This window comes from Rhodnius prolixus, unplaced genomic scaffold (assembly GCF_049639745.1).
Source record: "Rhodnius prolixus isolate KJV_2025 unplaced genomic scaffold, Rpr scaffold_10, whole genome shotgun sequence".
In the NCBI taxonomy this organism is placed as follows: Eukaryota; Metazoa; Arthropoda; class Insecta; order Hemiptera; family Reduviidae; genus Rhodnius; species Rhodnius prolixus.
The window spans coordinates 28,093,001-28,114,688 of record NW_027411615.1 but is presented as its reverse complement, the minus strand read 5'-3'; the positions used below and the strand labels follow the sequence as shown (position 1 = coordinate 28,114,688).

Genomic DNA, 21,688 nt, shown 5'->3' with positions numbered 1-21,688 from the left:
TAACTCTCTAGTATCTAGTGTTCTCCTATATTCGTCTGAACTATGGGGATTCAAATATGCCGATATTGCCGAGAGAACACCTTTAAAATTTTTCAAAATTTTGTTAAAATTATCTAGGAATACTCCAGATGCATTTGTCAGGGTTGGGAGGTTGGCCATACTCATTTAATTTCAAAAAATTTTAAACGTACAGTCTTTTTATGGCAGAAAATCTTAGCCATGCTCGAAAATAGTAGATTGCCTAGTATCTGTTATGCCGCGTTGCTTGACAGCATTGATAGCCCTAGTATCCCTTTTAACTGGACCGCTGTTTTTGCGAAAGCAATTTCAGATTATTGGCTTCGATGATGTCTGGAGGAAAAACAGTACATACCCGAATGGTAAACTGACTGATATCATGGCAAGATTCAACAATAATCTAATTAGTAAGGATGTCGAATCTCTGTTAAACGCCAGATTTAACACGTTCCTTAGGAATATTAGCAGTTTTTGGTTTAGGTGAACAATACATTCACCTTAAATGTCACATCGATATGATCAGAGTTGCCAGTCAATTAAGATTAATGTCTGAGAAGAAGCCTCAACTCTATATCCTCGGTAGGGTTTATAAATTTAATACTGGTTCCCCCTGCCCGTTATGTGGAAAAAATCAAGATGATCTAATTCATTTCTTAATTATCTGCCCGATATTGGATGTCTTAAGAGCCAAGTATCTACATACGCAAAACAACAATTTTTCTTCCAGTATTCAGTCTAAAATTGTGTTGGAGAATCTCTTATGTTTCGACTCAGTAAACAAAGTTAAATATAAATATAAATGTACTTTTTTATAATTAACTCAATAAAAATTAGAAATTTGTTCTCATTAATTTAATAAGTTTTTTCTTTATTGTATATTATTATTATTATTATTATTATTATTATTATTATTATTATTATTATTATTATTATTATTATTATTATTATTTGTAAATTGAATTGATTTTTGTTTTCTCTTTCTCTTTCTTTTTTCATGTATTTTATCTTTTGTATTTTATCCGAGTAAAGACACGGGTCAACCCCTTGCTACAATTTATTGTATTATAAGCAAGTAACAATAAATAATAATAAAACTAATAACTTCGAAATGTTGTAAGTTATACCCGTCAACCGTGCTTAGGTGTTGGAAGAACGCTGAATTCTGATAGTAGACGTAGAAGGAAGATGTCTGAGATGATATACAGTAAGTTTTTTTAGTCAGTGATTTAAAACAGAAATCAGCTCTTTGCAAAAACGAACGTTTTAGGAGATGAAATCGCTATTTTCGACAATCTTTTAGATGAAATAACCGAATATATATTTGAATCATCCCCTGAGCTTGAAAATGTTCCTGATACCAGTATCACTTATGTACATAGTGTGAGTTTTATTGCAAAAACGTGAATAATGCTAACTCCTTATCTCTCATTAAACTTGGATAAAGTTATCGAACAAACGAAAATGAAGTAAAAGAAAAATATATAATGCCGTTAATGCATGTGCAATGAATAATAACTTAACTGCAAATTTGTTTTTCCGATTTTCACTTCTAAAAAATTTAAAATACTCTATTAAAAATAAGAACAAAAATAATGTTTACAAACTCCCATCACTTAGCTGCGTCAGATTCTTTTTTTTTTTTTTTTAGATCTTTTATTGCAATTTACCACTGCAACAGTTGTTGCAACAAGCAAATACGGTGAAAGGGAAAAGAAATAACGGGAAATCATGATTGGAGAAGGCACCCAGTGGTGCCACTCCAGTAACGTGCTTAAGATAAGAGAAGATCACGAGGCCATCTTCTCTTCAATCTCCTTAGAGGATTACCTGGTAATGTGGAGGAAGATAGGTGATCTATGAGAGGGTTAGGATGAGCTGCTGTAGAGGAATGAAATTTGAAGAAACGAGTGTTAGCAAGATCTGTAATGAAAGGAATTTTGAGGTCATTATGGATAGTGAGGTTAGATACATAGAACGGAGCGTTAAGAAGTTTTCGAAGTATTTTTGACTGTAATGTCTGGAGGCGTAGTGAGTTGGAACGCTTAGTCGATCCCCATACTTCGATGCCGTATGACCAAATGGGTCGCAGTAACATTAGATATAAGAGTCTTTTGTTATGTAGGTTAAGTTTCGAACGTTTGTCAAGTAGTCTGGCGAGAAGTTTGTAGCGTTGGTTAGTTTCTTGTCTTTTCAGTCTAGTATGGGGATTCCATGTCAACCGTTTGTCTAGGTGCAGTCCAAGGTAACGTACTTTGTCCACAGCTGGTATAGGAGTTTGGTTCAAGATGACAGGAGGTAGGATTTTCCGTCTGAGAGTAAATACTATAAACTTAGACTTCGTAACGTTGGTTTTGATTCTCCATTTGAAAAGCCAGTCCTGTAAGTGGTTGATGTGTGTTTGTAGAGTTCGTGTAGCGATAAGGGGATCGGAATGTGGAGATAAGATAGCAGTATCGTCAGCAAAGGTGGAGAGGATAGTATTTGGATGTTGAGGTATGTCTGCTGTATACAAGGAGTAAAGAATAGGACCTAGGACACTGCCCTGAGGAACACCAGCTCGAGCTAGACGGATATCAGAGTCTGCTGCTCCACAGTTGACTCTGAAATATCGATCTTTTAGGTAAGATTTGAGGATGAGGCGTCAGATTCAATATTATAATTTGTATTCAATTATTATCTGACAACAAGAATTTAAACAAATACCCTGTTCATGGATGGTATATTACATGGCACCAACACAAAATTGCATCATACTTATTCACAATTACATTATTTACTCACCATAGTAACCACCATACATAACCACCATTAAATTTCACATACTGATCTGAGCGTGTCGAACAGTTAATCCCGCGAAACATTAATCAATCATGCAAGGCTAACATGAGCTACATGTATGTTCAGCAGAACTACGTACCATGTTCTAAGGGAAAATCAGAGTTTCGTTGTTTTGTGTCAAGAGATGAGTTACCAATAAATTTCAATTTGGTAACTACATTTTTTTTTGTAGTATTTTTTAAATGATTTAGTTTTTGCTTTTTTGTTTGTAAAGGATAACTTAAGGTTTGCCTTAGGTAAAGGTTTAACTTGACTTAAGATGATGCGTTGCCGCTTGTTTTGGGGGTAATGTGCCTGTAATTTCTGGTCACTTGGTGCGAGGCAGGTACCATTCAAAAACAGTTTTAGGTATCGCCTTACGAGTCGAATATAAGCTTTTTCAACAAAAGCTGCTCAAAGGAAAGCGATCTTTTAGTTTTAAAGTGATTCATATCAGTGAAATAAAAATTCTCGTACTTCTTGAACATCAAAAAATAGTAGTAGTAGTTCAATATGCACGATTCGTCCAAATCAACGGACTAATTAGCTCCTGATGGCTAGCAACTGGATTCGAAACCGGGATTACCGTATGGGAATCCAGTACTATTGAACTAATTAGTTTAACAAAACGTTTTGTTGTTTGTAATTTTGTAAGACACAAATACTTGATAAAAATAGAGCAGCTTTTCTTTCTGCTTTTATAAAATTAAAGTAACCATCTCTTTACTAAAAATTTTAAGTTAAAAAAGATTAATTTTTCCACACATGCGCACTCAGTCAAATATTGTCTCATTGGAAATTCTGTCTTACTGCCGTAAAAGAAGAATATTAACTACTACACAGAGACCACGGTTCTCAAATCCAGCAGCTTGCCCTTAGATTTATCTTTTTCCTAAGTGCATCTTAGGAAGTTTACAGAAAAACTCTCAAGACGTCAATAGCTTCAAATGTTCAACGTATCATCCTAAATTAAATAAAGATGAAGATATTTAGAAGAAGGTGAAGATTTTGGAAGCAATGGCCTGTTGGTAATCAGTATTCTGATTGAAGGGTATTTGAAAAAGTCTCAGATATAAATAATAAGGATGTGTGTATAAAGTTTTGAATGGTCCCGTTAGATAGTCACAGGATAATGTTTGGATGCTGAATTGAATCTGCCGCTAGTCGCTTGAAGTTGTAGAAAACGGTAAGATATAAGCAATCACGCATTGCAGTTAATAACCTATTAAATGCCAATTTGAATATTATTTAATGTAATTAAACTACTAAATTATAATTAAAGTTTAAGTTGCATTTGTTAGTAAAAGTTTGCTAGGTTTTATCCAGTATTTTTTGGGATTTATGTTTTGTTTTTATTTCTTATCTTTTTTTCTTGACAACTCTTCTAAACCTAATTCATCCAACAGTTTTTTTGGCCGTAACAAAAAGTAACAACTTTTTTCACAATATTGTGGCAGATATCGTTGTTATTTTTACTTAAACATCAAGTCAGTCAAATAAGCTGGCAGCTGGCTTTGTGTGTAGACTGTCTGAGAACGGAACAGCTACAGAAAGCAAAAGAAGCTGTCTGGGAGGTTGCTAGGGCGGCACGGTTTGTCAGATGATTTAAAGAGCTCACTGGCAGTATAACCTTCAACATTCTTTTTTTCATCACTGGACTAAAATTCTTTTATTCTCTTTTCTTAATCTAATTACGTCAAACTTGATGTAAAATAGAAATAAACTACACAAGTTATGGTTCTTATCATTTTGTAATTTATTAAAAATTTAATAAATTAACTAAAATTACGCTGAGTGTTAGTTTGAAATTAAAATGAACGTGGAGTGTCTAAGCAAGCTTAGATTTGAAGACGATATTGATTCCGTTGCATCCTCTTAGGGGAACAATTGCAAATTCAAGTTAACTAATTAGTGAACAGAGAAAAAAGTGATCGGCTTTGCTATCAATCCGGCTATTGAATAATATTGTTGAAGAATAGGGTTTCTATTTACACCTTCGCTGACGACACTGCCATTCTCTTCACACACTCTGACCCTATCCTCGCAGTACGCTCTCTACAGTCCCACCTTCACTCAATAGAATCTTGGTTAGAAAACTGGCGTATAAAAATTAACCCAACTAAGTCTAAATACATAGTCGTGAAGACTATGTATTTAAGACTCAAACGACAAACTCCACCACCTGTCTTCTTACATCATACACCTATCCCACCAGCCGTGGAATGTACCTAGACAAGAGACTTACCTGGAACCCCCATACGAGACTTAAACGTACCGAACTAAACAAACGATACAAACTTCTAGCCAGACTACTTGACAAACGCTCAAAACTCTCACTACAGAACAAACGACGACTCTATGCAGCTCTTCTCACACCAAAATGGACTTACGGACTCGAACCTTATGGAACAGCTAAAAAATCCAACATCAATAGACTCCAAACACTCCAATCCAAAATACTCCGCCGCAAAGTAGACGCTCCATTCTATGTTAGCAACCACACAATTCATACAGATCTCCAAATTCCACTCGATCTCCGAACTTGCCAAAATTCGATATAAAACTACACTACCCTCCAATCCTCGAAGACGGCTGAAGCGCCGTTGGCCCCGTGACCAACTGGGTGACTAATGGCGACCACCACCGGATTCACGTCTGACACGCTAATGATTTATACCTATCACATTTACCTATTGTACTCTGTAGGTACAGGTGTAAATTTCAATAAAAGGATGAATAAAAAAAAAATTCAAGAGAATGATTTGTTTAAGTTTAAAAAAAACTATAAAAAACAATAAAAAAAGCAACAAACCTGACTGAAAGTGGCTTCGATTTCCCAGCAGTGATTCACCTGCCGCCTGGAATAGATAAATAAATAATTTAGTAAAACTAAATCAATTTTTGTACCCTTATTAAATTATCTAAGTATAATAGATGCTTTTTAATTATTCACATCCTTTTTCTTCCATTATTGGCTTTTCACCTTCTTCAATTTACAAAAAAAACCTTCAAAGATAGAAGAAATAGCGCCATTTTCCATCCAACACGATTGTAGTGAGAGAGATGCTGTTCGTAGTTTTTCACAACAGATTTAATAGACCCAGAATAATGGTACTGTTATTGAAATAACAGTTTTCTTTGTTTCCAAACAGACCTGTACAGAGATATTGAACGTTACAATAATGTAAACAATGCTTGTTTGTTTTAAGAATACAAAAAACATTATTTCACAATTCGCAAGTCTTACATAATTGGCCGTTTTTTGTGCCTCGCGATTTGCGTACAAACAAGACCATTTGCTGTTTCTTCCTTTGATAGAAACAGATGGAACATCAGCTTCCTTTATTTTATCTCTATAAGAATTGAACATGTGAAAAACTATAACAAAGTTTAATCATTTTGTAGAAATGAATCCCAATATATAATTAGATAGCTAATAATTGTTAATTTAATCAATTTATAATAGTAGTGAACATGGTCTTCTATCTAAAAGATTAATTCCAGCCTATTTTATTATGTTTTGCAGCATACCATCATGAAAGAATATATTTTTTATTATTATTATCTAATAAAAATTTATTTGAGGAAAAGAATAAAAGTGAATCCAGTTCATCCTTCATGCTCTCAGTAAAATGAATTACTCTGTTATCATCCTCTGTATTCCACTTTTTATAAATAAAAATTGTATTAAATAATAAAATCCTTTCATTTATTACATCTTTAATATTGTGCTTTAATATAAATCATTGTAGTAAAACATGTTACATATTTTGTTTTGTGAAAATTAAAACTTCAGAAGTATTCACATCCTTTATCTTTATTTATTCATTTTGTATAATGCATGTTTTTTGATTGTTTGTTTTTGATTTTTAATAACTTTATTGAAATGTACAACCGAATGCGCAGTTGCTCCTGCAAAGCAGGTGTTTAGACGTGTCATGAGAGGAATTACCACCACCCATCGGTGCCTCTCCAATGAGTCGCCAAGTACGAGGGTCGTTTGAAAAGTCCGTGCAAAGTCAGAGAGATAGCACCACTGGCGCGTATCGAGGTTATGTTTAGTTAGTAGGATCTCTTGGAAGAACACACACCAAGTTTCAGCCAGATCGGTCTATTTCTTTGTGTTTGGCATTCGTTTGAATCGAGGAAGTCGAGTGATTTTCACAAAATGGACGAAAAAGAATTTCGGGTGTTGATTAAACACTACTTTATGAAAGGCAAAACGCCTCAGGAGACTAAAGAGAAGCTTGATAAACATTATGGTGACTCTGCACCTTCGATTAGAACAGTTTATAAGTGGTTTCAAAATTTCCGGAGTGGCCATATGGGCACAAGTGACGCTGAACGTTCTGGACGCCCTGTTGAGGTTACTACTCCAGAAATCATTGATAAAATCCATGATATGGTGATGGATGACAGAAGAGTGAAGGTGCGTGAGATTGCTAGTGCTGTGGGCATCTCGAATGAACGGGTACATAATATTTTGCATCAACATTTGGACATGACAAAGCTATCCGCTAGATGGGTGCCGCGATTGCTCACGCTTGACCAAAAACGAAATCCTGTGAAGTGTTGCAAGGACGGTTTGCAGCTGTTCCAGAAGAATCCGCAGGACTTTAAGCAGCACGTCACTGTGGATGAAACATGGATACATCACTACACTCCTGAGACCAAAGAACAATCTTCGGCCGGAAAGATTATGGCGACTGTCTTTTGGGATTCGCAAGGAATAATCCTCATCGACTATCTGGAAAAGGGTAAAACTATTACAGGTGCATATTATTCATCGTTATTGGACCGTTTGAAAACCGAGCTGCAAGAAAAACGCCCACGATTGGCCCACAAAAAAGTCCTTTTCCATCACGACAACGCACCAGCTCAAACCTCAGCAGTTGTGGTCGCAAAATTATTGGAAATAGGGTTCCAACTCGTTTCACATCCCCCCTATTCTCCAGACTTGGCTCCCTCGGACTACTATTTGTTCCCCAATATGAAGAAATGGCTGGCGGGAAAAAGTTTTTATTCAAACGAGGAGGTGATTGCAGAAACGAATGGCTATTTTTCAGACTTGGACAAATCCTATTATTCGGAAGGGATCAACAAACTAGAGCAGCGTTGGACGAAGTGTATAAGCCTAAAAGGAGACTATGTTGAAAAAGAAAAAAGGTTTACCTCAAAAAATTAAGTAGTTTTTATTTTTGCACGGACTTTTCAAAGGACCCTCGTAAATCAGTGGGGCAGACGCCGTTTTAATCGACGGTTGTGATGGTCAGAAGAGTGTCAAAGATAAAAGCCGGACAATGAGCGAGATGGGATTGCGGAAAGGCCAGAATTCGAACTTCTTGTAATGGGTGAAGATTAGGGCTTGAATAATAAGGTACTTTTAGTTCGTACTGAATGGTTATTTTTGGAAATATAGCATGGAATATTAGTGATATGTCGTAGAATAAGAATGGACAGTAGAGTTTGGAGTCGAGTAAATTGCGGGGCTAATACCGTTTCAATCGACGATTCAGAATTGTCAGAGGCAAAAATGGAAAGCTGGTCAATGAGAGGGTCCAGGATGTGCGGATAGAGGTGAGTAACACTTCTTGTATTAGGCGGAGGTTCGATCTTGACTGGAAGGTACCTTTAGGTTAGAGTGAATGGTTCTGTTATAGACTTAATCTGGAGCGTGATTGGTACCTAGTTGTTAAATGTCAATTTGGATCGTCTGTCGAGTAGTTTAGCCAGTAGATAATAACGTTTTCTTTAGTTCAGGTCTTTCAAGTTGTGTGTGTGGATTCCATAATTCATGTTAAAAGTTATTTTTTAACGTCAGTTCAAAAATGTATTTTATTTATTGCCTATAGCAGTTATTGCAATAATTTCAAATTTTCGATTCCTTCAAAAAAAAAATTTAAACTTTTTTGGGATTGTCTTAAAAAAAAATAGCTGAAAATATTTTCATAAAACATTCTGCGAACACATTTAGCACATGGAACTTTAAAATATTTATCTGAAACACTTTTTCCTCCTCTTAGAATTATACTTTATTATTCGCAAGTTATTCATTTAATTTTCGTAAAAGCAGTAAAGTAAAGGTAATGGCTATGCTTTCAGGCGGACTTCAAAGTATCATATTACGTATCGTTGGACGGAAGCGACTAGCAAACTTACTTTTACCATAAATATGGCCTTATTACGCATTAAATGAAATCCAAAGGTCTAAAACGCAAATCGAACCTACTAAACCAGCAATACATCTTAGCGTTGCGGGTCTAGCCTACACTGCTCGACTATCTTTTTAGAATAATAGTGTCAACATATAGTTATTTATTTAACAAGTGTGGAAAGTAGTACTTTTCCTCACGCGAGGCAGGGTTTGCACGCACGAGCGAGCGAAGCGATGCGAGTGCAAGTGCAAATTGCCGAGTGTGAGGAAAATACTTTACACTAGAGTTAAATATTATATTTTTTCTGCTACCATTTATTAACTAATAAAATTAAAAATTTCATTTTTACAGTCTACAAAAAGTAATTTATTTATTACAAACATTTATTGTTATATTACAATTAATTACATTACTTACGTATTTACATTACTTATTACATTTTCTGCTGTTTCTTTTATTGATGGAGGAGTGTTTTCTAAACAGGCATCACTAGAATCCATTTTAAAGTTCTATAAGGTAACACTATAACCTTTTTCACTGTTATAATTAAAAATATCTAATTATTTATTAATTTTTTTTTTTTTTTTTTTTTTTTTGCGCATCAACAGCTGAGGTTATTAGCGCCCGGAGCTTTTTCCAGTGCACTGCCGGCCTCCGGACAGTGTTCTCTCTGTTACAGACAACACTGTCCATTTATTAAAGTATTATTATTATTTCTATATTCCTTTCAATTTTTATTTTATTTTTTAATATTCGTTTTTTAATTATTTAAATAAAATAAATTTAAATAAGCTTATTAGAGTTTTACAGAAAATATTTATGTTAATAACAAAACTTCTTATATCAAGGAAGCACAATAAAGTTTTTCCACTCACTTGTGCGGAAAGTGACACTAATGGGAATTTCCCCCACTAGTGTGGGAAGTTGGGCATTACACAGCTGATTTTAATTGAGTAATGAGAACTTCCCTACATGGTTGCAGAAAAAGATTATTTTATGTAACACTCATCGATTTTTAGAAATTTAGTTTCACAACTGATTCTCTTTCTAATCGATCCCTTAAATGTGCTGGTCTGTTTCAAATAATTCCTATTCAATTCTTCCTTTTGCTAATACTCTCTAGTAATTCCCTTTTCGCTACTGTAAGGGCAGAAAGTGAAAATAAAAACGGTTAGTTATTAATTATTAATTAATACGAGACTATAAAATTGATAATTACATTAAGGAGTGTTAGAAGTGTAAGAAACATGTTTGCCCTCACTGTCAGAGTGTGTTCGACTAAACAAAGGGTATTAACCTTGTTTTAAAAGTAAAAAAAATCGAGATAGTCCTCTAGCATTATTCCCCATTAGAGAAGCTTTGTACTATAATATATGTGTGTTTGGTCTTGCTCCCCTTTCTCAATCCTAAAAGAACATAAAATATTGGCAAGGAGAGTGGGAACATATCCAAATACTCTCTGGGTTAGAACAGGGAGCTAGCTAGCTCCACTGGGACTCCACATGTACCCACCAAACTCGTTTACTCTAAAGCACAGCCACCAAATATTGATTTCACCCACAGTGTGTAAGTAATGCTGGTGGCATTGTCCTAGGCACTGCTAGTAATATTTGACCCCCACTCGCCGAGGCTTTGGTCTATCCAAACGTAAAATTTCTCTAATATAGAAAATAAACAGAACTCTCGATGTTAAAGAACACTTACATACATCCACCATAGAAATCTGCAAGGTACTGGTCTCCAAAAATAATCACCGATGTGCGAGACGTAAAAACCATTTTATATAAAAGAAGATTAAAACAGTGATTGATTTCAAAAGTTAAGAGAATTAAAATTATAAGTAAACAATCGTTTAGGTTACAAGCTGTAACTTGAAATACTCATAGTGTTTTAGAATTTTCAAAACCAGCTGTTCTATCGATATTAAAAGTATTATACACTGTGAATTTTGTTCTAAAGTGTACAAAAAAAATTGCTGATTAGTTAAAAAAAAAAAGTTACCCAGGAGTAAAACTCCAAAAACATTCTAAATTCTACTGACTCTCTTCATCAGAGAGGAGATCGCGAGGCCACTGTCTTTTAAGACGTCTAGAAGTGTTGTCTGGACATGTTCTTGAATGGTAGATGTTGGTACCAGTGGATTGTGATGTGATTGAATGTTAAGATGGAATTTTCTGTATCGTGTTTTCAGCAACTTGCAGTTGCACGAAAGGAATGTTCAAGTCTGTGAGAATGGTTTGATTGGTGACGTAGAAAGGAGCGTTTTCTATAGAGCGAAGAATTTTAGACTGCAAGGACTGGATCCTTTGCAGATTTGAGCGTTTGGTTGAAACCCACAGTTCGATGCCATAAGCCCAGACTGGCTTTAATATAAGTCTTTTATTGTCCAGAGTGAGTTTTGATCTGTTGTCGAGTAGTCTTTTCAGTTGTCGGAAGCGTCTGTTGAGTTCTGTTCTCTCTTAAGTCGGGTATGAGGGTTCCATGTAAGTCTTCTGTCAAGGTAAAGCCCAAGGTAGCGGACTACGTTGACTACTGGTAAAGGAATAAGATTGTAAAAGACAGGAGGAAGAGTGATGCGTCGAAGAGTGAAGGTAATATTTTGAGATTTTGTTTCGTTCAGTTTGATAGCCCATTTTTTGAACCATTTTTCTAAGGAGGTGAGGTGAGACTGAAGGTTTCTATGAGCTATTTATGGATCTTTGTCAGTAGATAAGATGGCAGTATCGTCCGCATAGATGAGAAGAGTAGTTTGAGGATGAGTAGGTATGTCTGAGGAGTAGATTGTGTACAGAATGGGGCCTAGTATGCTGCCTTGCGGAACTCCAGCGTCAGCATGGCTGAATGGAGAAAGAATAGTTCCTACCTTCACTCTAAAATATCTGTCAGTCAAGTATTATTTCAAAATGTCAGAAAAAATAGGAAGTCAGAAATTTAGGAAATTTTTTCCACCTAGATTATTAATCGCACTTAGCTCCAAATTCAATCAATTTTTTGGGAAAAAAAAGAAGAATTCTCACACTTAATCTGCCTTACAAATGGGAAAAATTTGAAGCTCAACAGAATGCAATAAGAGTAAAGTGATCGCCTATTTTTTTAAGGCGGGGCTTAACGTCTAACTACCAAATTAGGTGTCGTGGACGGAGGTGAAAACATATTGTACTTTACTGTAAATTTATTTTATTAATCATTAAATAAAATCCATGGCCTAAAAGACCAGGAATTGAACCTAGTAACCACAATACGTATTAGCTTTACAGGTCTCACCTCTAACCGCTCAGCTACCGTGGCGCCTGCAATAAGAGTGTAACTAGATTTAAAGAAAATCGTTAAAAAAATTTTCACGAAAAGTACAAAAAAAAGTAAAAATAAAACATTATATTGCAGGAAAAACGTAATTTCATCGCTAAATCACTGTCAGTTGTTGCCCAGGGAGTACGTAAAAAGAATAGAGTACAATAGCTTCTAGCGATTGGTCGTTTTTGGAGCTGGTATTGAGAGTATTTATAGCCAAAGTAAAGTAATCTTTTATTACTATGTAATAATAGGCACTAAGTAATCAGGCAAAGTCAAAGAGATTAATAATTTTTTCAATCTAAAAACTTGTACCGCTAAACTTCTATATAATCTCCTCGGTTAAAAAGTGTTGGACAGAAGTTTGAAGAAAAAAGAACGAGATAAGGAAAAACAAAAAAAATGTTTACATTAAATTCATGAAAATATGTAACATTTTCACTTTTAATAGGCCTGCAATGAAATGAGAAAACAGAAAAATGGTAAGGACTGGTTTAATTAAGTGAACTGAGAAAAAGTTTGTTTTTTTATGGAACAGATGGGTGCCTATTCGGAAAAGTAGATAATATATATTCTAAGAATAAATTACTCCTACAACCGCCCCCTAGTACTCAATATTACAATGAGAGCTTCCTCGGTGCGTAGAAAAGGAAATTGTTCCTGGTATTTCATTGTGAAAGGCAAAAGTGAAGTTGGAATTTAAATTTTCGTTCCAAACGAATAACAGTAAAAAGAAAGAAACGGGTGTAGCATGTTGAACAAGTGAAGTAGAATTGAAGGAAGGTTCAGGCGCTGTAGATGGAGAACCAGGGCGAGTAAGAGAACACGGCCTTGGAGGTTGTTTGTAAGCCCAGTTCAAGCTGGAGCATAGGCTCTACTAGCTGCAGATTGTTAAGGGCGATGCTATAGGAAGGACGGTGACTTGATGCGCGCTGGCAGGATCTACTGGGGGTCCTGTAGAACTCCAGCAGCGGTTTATCTTGTCAGGTTGTCACTCAAACCAAAGGGGAATCCTGTTCAGAACAATTTATCTACTAGAACAGACCTATGTCTACTGTTCTCAGAACCACTCCCTCTTCATTCTATTTCAAGCATTGTAAACAAAAATCGAAACTATTATTAGAAAAAAAAGTGTAAAATAAACGCTACAAAATTATGCTTTAAACCAGAGATGGGCAAACATTTTTAGGTGCGGGCCAAAAACTAGAAGGAAACATTTTTGGTGGGCCATAATAATTCAGTGAGTGAGTAAGAAGCTGCGAGTGTTTTGATAACAGTTCGCCATAATTTAGTCCAAATTGGGGATGTAGTTACTCTTAAGAGGTGAACTGAGGTGTTCATTCGTCAATCTATTTCTGACAGAGCTTTTTCTAAGTTTCATTTTTGAAAAAAGCTGCTCACAAATACATGAAATGTAATTGTTATTTTTAATTAGTATTATAAAATATGTGACGCGCTGGATTGAACCTTTCACTGAGCCGTAGTTGGCCCGCGGATCGTAGTTTGCCCATCACTGGTTTGTGCAATCACTTCTTCGACTTCTTGTTACTTCTTTTCCCAAGGTTCTAATGCACAATGTTTATCTATACTTTAAACAATTGTGTCCTAATTCTTACCAACATTATAAAGTTTATAAATGAAGTCGACCCTAACACTTTCTCAAAGACTGCTCCAAAATGAGTCTTGAATAAAAAATTATTAAAAAGAAAAAGTTTTCCCTAGAGTGTACTAGAAGCCATGTTGAAAAAAAGTGAAAAATTCATTGAGTAACTTCAGGTTTACGGATTTCCTTTCAAATCCATTTTACCAAACACTTTACCTTCCGTAAAAGAGTACAAGAAATACGTAGGTACGTACATTAACAAAAAATAGAACTTGAGAGGGAAGGAAATACCCTTAATCTAATTTCATGGGAAAAGGGTTAAAATAAAAGTAATTATCTAAGTAATTACCTAAAAGTAATTAGTACACTAAGTGAAAAGAAATTGCTAGGAGTTGTTTTAAGAAAATATTAGGAAAATCTATTCTTCAAGCGGCACTTTTAGTCAGCAGAGTTTATTATTGTGATAAGATGGCGCCATATTGAAAACTAGCCTGGTGGTGGAAAGCGCTTAAAGTGGGAAAAACACTTGTTTCCATAATAATAGCACATACCTACAAAAGTTCACGAATGCAATTGTGCAATGGAGAACACGTGCACATCGTAATTCATTGCAATTACCACGTATAATGGTTTTAATCGTCACAAAATTACCAGAAAAAATGAGCAGCATTAACGTTAAAAAGATATTAATGAAGTATTTGTATTAATGAGTATATATTAATGGATGAGTAAAATGTTGGAACTCCAAGATAATCGAAAGATCCCCTTTAATTGGTGCCATGAACTTAGGTTATATTTACTTGAAATAGGAGCTGATGATATATGGAAATCTCAAGATCCCAACCTCCTATCCTCTTATCTCCCCAACCTATTAGAATCTTTTAAAAATAACCTTATCTGTAAAGACGTAACCAAGGCGGTCACATCACCATATAATCCAGTTTTTCGAAATATCAGCACTTTAGGACTTGGAGAATCTTATTTCTTTTTTCATTGCCATATAAACAAATTAAGGGTAGCCAGCCAATTGAGGTTATTTGGAAACAAGTACTGCAGAATCTTCCTTGATAAGGTTTCACATAGATTTAATCCTGACCAACCATGCAACTTATGCGCATATGAATGTGATAATTTAGAACACTTCCTTTTAACATGCCCTATGTTGAATTGCTTTAGACAAATGTATCTTTCCAACCATATATTTTACCCCATGGACGATAATACAATGCTAAATTTATTGACAATAGAGTCTTATAGCAAATTGAATAACATCTTTTTTTACGTTCTTAAATCTTTAAAGCTAAAAAATTTTATGCAAAATCAGTAGCAGTTTTATTTTAATTGATTTATTTTATACACTCTCTCGCTATTTCTATTTTTATTTTTACTTTTTATTTTATTTTATTTTTTAATTTTGTTTCTTTTTCTCTTTTCTTTAGGTAAAATGATATTATCTCCACCATTTACATATTTACTCTTCTTGGTTAACAATAAGTGTCAGTTTATTTTTGTAATTACTTTTTAATATTATTATTATTTATATTATTTCAATTTATTTTGTAAATTTCTTTCTTTAGTACTTTGTAAATCGACTCAACCCTTGCTGTAAGAAAATCTTAAAAGCAATAAAAAGATTGATTGATTGATTGATATATTAATGGATGATTTATGAAAGTGATGTATGTATTGGTACCCATGTCAAAAAGGTAATACGCAAAGCCATTTTGTTTAATAAACATTCATTTACCGGAGACGACTACGCAATTGTGAATTTCAAGACAACATCTGGACTAAAGTTTTTGTCAATTTGAGGTCTAAACTTGATAAACTGGCAAGAAATTTATTAGAAGTTGGAAAAATGCAGGAAATTTTGAAGTATTTGAACTGGAATAATTAAAAGTATGTATTAAAATATTGTAAATTATTTATTAATAAATTATTAAAAAGGTATATCAAGTGTTTTTGTAAATGAGTTTGTAAAATTCTTTAAATAAAAGTTTTCAGACGTAACTCAGTTTGGTTTTTATTAAAGATAGACTCGCAATAACTTGATGGGGCGTTAGGTAAACACCTCTGCTATAAATATCTAAAATGGAATAGTGTTTAAAGAGAGAAGGGTTAGACTTTTTTTTTCCTTCCTTTTGTAAGAAAAATCAATAGGAATTTCATTTCCTCAAACCGTAGTCGAAGAGAGGAAGAACTAAGCAAGGAAGAAAGCTTTTCAAGCTAAAGATCCCCAGCTAAACTCAAAATAAATTTTCTTTTATTGACAAGCAAGGAAAAGGAGTAAAGATTTGCAAGGAAGGGTCGGTTACAAAGGGTTTAAAAGGAGAAAGGAGATGGGGCAGGAGGAAATAAAGAAGAACAGGAAGTGCTTGATAGAAGTTGACGCTGGAATATCTAGCTTTTAGGATTTTATATTTTATTATTATTTTTTTTTTTTTCCACAAGCAACGTGCATACAACTATTTGACCAACCAGCCGCTAGTTGTGCGGATAAATATTTGAAATAATGTCACTAGCTATTCCATGCTATATAGCAAAGTCCCTCTCGTCTACCATCACTAACCTAGCTATATTCGCTAGTCACTCTGCAGCAAATACATTGCTTTGCTTGACGCTGTGTTCTGCTTGCCAGACAACTGCTATTTTCCCCTTTTTACTACAGTCTCTTCTGAACATTCCTTATTATCTTTCTAAAGTCTTCTTTTTTTTTTCTTTTACTACATTTATTAAACATCATGACAGAACTGCAATTTACAATAGCGGGTTAAATTGTAGTTTTAAATTATCTTTTTCTGCGTTTTCTTACACAAAGTATATATTATGTAGTCTTACAAAAAGCAAAGTGTCTTTTGTAAATGATAATTAAATATTAAAATGATTGCTTCAATTATCACTCTAATTCACTCCTCTTTCTCACTCTAATGTATGCGTAGAAGTTAATGCGTGAATAAGTAACTCCTATTTTTTTTTCTGGCAGATTTTACATCCAACTACCAAACTAGGTATCGTGGTGGACATACAGGATGAACCAGTAAGTATTGTCCATAGGCCTACTGTGTGTAGTACATCTAAAGTGGGGTTTAATGACGTATTGGCCAACTTCATATTTTCTACTGTTCTTAGAGTGACGTAACTTTAATTTTTTTTTTTTCTAAAATCTTTAGTTTTTTCCAATAAAAATGTATATAACTCAGAAAGTTTTAGTCCGAATTTGATTCTGATGACACGGTTAGAAAGACAGATTAATTTTCTAAAAATTGACACCATTTTGAAGCACAAGTTATTCTCCAAACAGCTTCAATCTTCCTCCGAATGCTGGAAAAATAAAAGTAATCGAAAATTTTTAAGAAAACTCATTAGGCCCTTATGTGATCATTATCAGACCTAGGTGCTGGCACTTTTTATACAGGTTTCCTTGCCTAATTATATCATTTTCCAGGATTCCTTTTATCTTCGTATGAGAAATTACGTTTCTTTTGCAAGAATACATGTTCACGAGCACTCAATAGTGTTAGTTTATCAAGTTGTTTAATTCATTGAAAACTCTTTTAGATGGACCAGTAATCAATTTTTAAGTAGATTGTCTTAAAATAAGAAAGTCAAAGGTTACAAATTGCCCTTTTTTTTAAAAAAAAAAGTTGTTAAGGTTTATTCACCTTCTTTTCTTTTTCAACAGTGTAGTTGAGTGTGAAATTGTAATTTGGAGTAAGTACATATGAATTTTTGTTTATACAAATAGCACTTGTTTAAAATATTTCCTAACATTTTCACAAATATTTCAGAAAGTTTAGAAGTAAATGGACACACCGATATCAAGCGTATAATTGCAAAAGCAGCACTACAAAAATGGCAGACAGATTACAATAATGGTGATAAAGGTAGATTCTATAAAACTATGGCAGATCAGTTACCTAGACAACCATGGTTTAAGGGAACTGGCACTAATAAATGGGTTGTTACGACAATAAGCAGGCTGAGAGCGAACCACGCGGTGTGCGGATCGTATCTACACAGGATCAACAAAAGGTCCTCTCCTCTTTGCGTAGATTGCAATGAGGAGGAAGATTTCAAACATGTAATAATGATATGTCCACGTTATGTGGTAGAAAGGAAACGAATGTTTGACGATATATACAGGTATTTAGATGCACCATTTCGCTACGAAGACATTATATTCTCCACCAACAGTTATGTGCTTAAGTCGATAGCAGAGCTAGCAATGAAATATGAATGTATTTAGAAGCTATAGCCGAATTAGAATGAATGGAACAAAATGCTTAGAGAAGGATTACGTGATTTTAATTTTGGTTAAGCGAGAAGGATGGCAGGAGCACAGAGTGCTGCTCCATCCATTAGCAGTAGTTTATGTAAATAGCGGTATATAGTAGAATGATGAATGTGTGAAGCGAATGTATTTGTAGGTAAGAACGGAGAGTAAGTGATATTCTAGTGATAAGCACCTAGACGATGCTGGCTGTATGGCGGAAGCCAATGCCAAAAAAAGAAAACAAAAAAAAAAAAAAAAAAAAAAAAAAAGTAAATGTTTAAAGTGCAATTTGTAACCTTTGATTTCCTTATTTTAAGACAATCTACTTTAAAAATTGACTACTGGCCCATCTAAAAGAGTTTTCTATGAATTAAACTACTTGATAACTAATACTCTTGAGTGCTCGTGAACACGTTTTCTTGCAAAACAAACGTAATTTCTCATACGAAGATAAAAGATAATCCTGGAAAATGATATACAGTTTGAAAGCCTATTGGGCAAGGAAACTTTTATAAAAAGTCTATTGTGATGACTAAGTTAGTATGTAATAGATTGTACAAAATCTGTAGCTGGTGAAGTTTCAATGCGTGCTTGCATAATCACTATCCTCTTCATGGATTGTAATTTAAAGGCAAGCAAAGGGAACATTTAGGCAATCCTTGGAAATGAAGTGGAAGACACAGTCAGACAAGGAGAGAAAAGAGGAATAAGAAGAAATATATTATTTTAGGGTTAAACCTCTTTGGAATAATTACAAATATAAAAATAACAATACTGAGACGAATAACAGAATTACTTTCATCCCCTGATGTGGTAACCTGGACACTCCACTATTTAGATAATATGCTAATACTTCAGAGAAATATTAAGCAACATTGGATACATTAATTATATACATTAATTAATAATACTAATCAATTAATAATAATTAATAATTAATCAATACATTAATTATATAATATAATTACAAGGAAAATTGCTGTTATAATTAAAATGCAGCTGTATAATTAAATACTCGCTTTAATATGTAACGACAATTCCTTTTACTTCCTGAGATTTGATATTATTCCAAATAGTTCTAGACTTCAAAAGGAAAATCAAAGATAAATCTGTGTAAGCATTTATAGGTATAATTCCACGACAAGTTCTTGAGACGGTGAAGGCAGTACTTCAAGATAGGTAAGGATAAAGGCAGAAACTAATCTCTGGCAAGCAGAATACTGAAGAAAGGAGTTTAGTAGATGATCTTACAGAACGAACTCTTTAGCAGTTAAAATTAAAACCGCCTTAAGTCTTTTATACTTGCCCACCAATCTTGATTCTATCCCTTCAATAATCTCCAGCAAACTGAAGAATCCGCTTTACGACAATATCTAGGAAAGAGACTCTATAAACTAGAAAGTAAATTGTTAAACTCTGAAAAAAACTACCATTTTTGGCATTTGTTCGTTTCCGGTCTAAATACTTTTATTTTTGTTTTCTTAAAAAAATGAAGGAAAAATCGGAATACGCTGAAGAAAACGTACAAAAAACCACGTTTTATTATATTGGGCTTCAAATTTGTCTTTAGACATAAGTTGAGCTTTTTCGCTGATGGCTAAGCCAAAGGACGATCTAGGTACACTTTTGGATACATCGAAAATTAAAATGCGAAAGTCAAACTTTTCTACAACAGGCTGATGAATCAATCGCCGATGATGCAGCATTAGCGATTCAACGGAGTGTTTTTGATTGAAATGATTGAATTCTGTAGATTGTGGGAGCTTCGGCTGAGCTCCAAAGTTCCATTCAGCATGTCCAGACAAGTTGGAGTATTATGGTGTAGGATAAGTCGTTTGTTGTTAAATGAAAGTTTCTATTGTTTGTCGAGAAGTCTAAAGAGAAATTTGAATAGTCTGTTCGGTTCTTCAGTTCAAAGCCTAGTATGTGTGGATTCCAGGTTAGGTGTTCGCCCATGAAGAGTCTTAGCTTCTTAAATCTGTCGTAGGAAGAGTTTGGAAAACGTTAGCAAGGATAGTTCGCCTTAGTGAGAATATAATGTAATTAAATTTGTTTTCATTTATTTTAATTCTGCAATACTTTACCCAAGGCTCAAAAGATTCTATATGTGATTGAAGCGAGCGATAGGCAATGATAGGGTCTTTATGAGGGGAGATGATTGCGAAAATGATTATGATTACATCCAAAATTAAATTAGACCACTAGATAGCTAAAGGATCAAAGAATTCATTACGATAAGCGAGGACTGTGACGCATCGCGCGCGGTGGACGGGAAAGCACCGCAATTTTGAGATCATTTTGCTGCGTATCGAGATTTGCAATTAGTATAACTTTTGACTCGGAGAAGCTAAGATGTTCGTTTAAGTTTTAATCGTCAGCTGTCATCACAATCTATCGATTGTATATACGAGGGTCGTTTAAAAAGTCCGTGCAAAAATAAAAACTACTTAATTTTTTGGGGTAAACCTTTTTTATTTTTCAACATAGTCTCCTTTTAGGCTTAATAGGGGGGGATGTGAAACGAGTTGGAACCCTATTTCCATTAATTTTGCGACCACAACTGCTGAGGTGTGAGCTGGTGCGCTTTGTCGTGATGGAAAAGGACTTTTTTGTGGGCCAATCGTGGGCGTTTTTCTTGCAGCTCGGTTTTCAAACGGTCCAATAACGATGAATAATATGCACCTGTAATAGTTTTACCCTTTTCCAGATAGTCGATGAGGATTATTCCTTGCGAATCCCAAAAGACAGTTGCCATAATCTTTCCGGCCAAAGGAACGGTCTTCGCCTTTTTTGGCGCAGATTCCCCCTTGGTAACCCATTGTTTAGATTGTTCTTTGGTCTCAGGAGTGTAGTGATGTATCCATGTTTCATCCACAGTGACGAAACGACGCTTAAAGTCCTGCGGATTCTTCTGGAACAGCTGCAAACCGTCCTTGCAACACTTCACACGATTTCGTTTTTGGTCAAGCGTGAGCAATGACCCATCTTGCGGATAGCTTTGTCATGTCCAAATGTTGATGCAAAATATTATGTACCCGTTCATTCGAGATGCCCACAGCACTAGCAATCTCACGCACCTTCACTCTTCTGTCATTCATGGATTTTATCAATGATTTCTGGAGTAGTAACCTCAACAGGGCGTCCAGAACGTTCAGCGTCACTTGTGCCCATATGGCCACTCCGAAAATTTTGAAACCACTTATAAACTGTTCTAATCGAAGGTGCAGAGTCACCATAATGTTTATCAAGCTTCTCTTTAGTCTCCAGAGGCGTTTTGCCTTTCATAAAGTAGTGTTTAATCAACACAGGAAATTCTTTTTCGTCCATTTTTTGAAAATCACTCGACTTCCTCGATTCAAACGAATGCCAAACACAAAGAAATAGACCGATCTGGCTGAAACTTGGTGTGTGTGTTCTTCCAAGAGATGCTACTAACTAAACATAACCTCGATACGCGCCAGTAGTGCTATCTCTCTGACTTTGCACGGACTTTTCAAACGACCCTCGTAAAACATTAGTGTAAAATAGTGA

General features: G+C 34.7%; 1 protein-coding gene across 8 annotated transcripts in view; it reads right to left on the bottom strand.

Annotated features, from left to right (window-relative positions):
• kek2 (leucine-rich repeat, immunoglobulin-like domain-containing kekkon 2 protein) overlaps positions 1 to 21,688 on the bottom strand; it is a 562,599-nt gene that overhangs the window by 228,172 nt on the left and 312,739 nt on the right. For all 8 annotated transcript variants that reach the window (XR_012460208.1, XM_074133670.1, XM_074133666.1 and 5 more), the window contains one exon: positions 5,648 to 5,693. The gene's annotated coding sequence lies outside the window, so the exon portion shown is untranslated. The remainder of the gene's footprint in view (positions 1 to 5,647; positions 5,694 to 21,688) is intronic.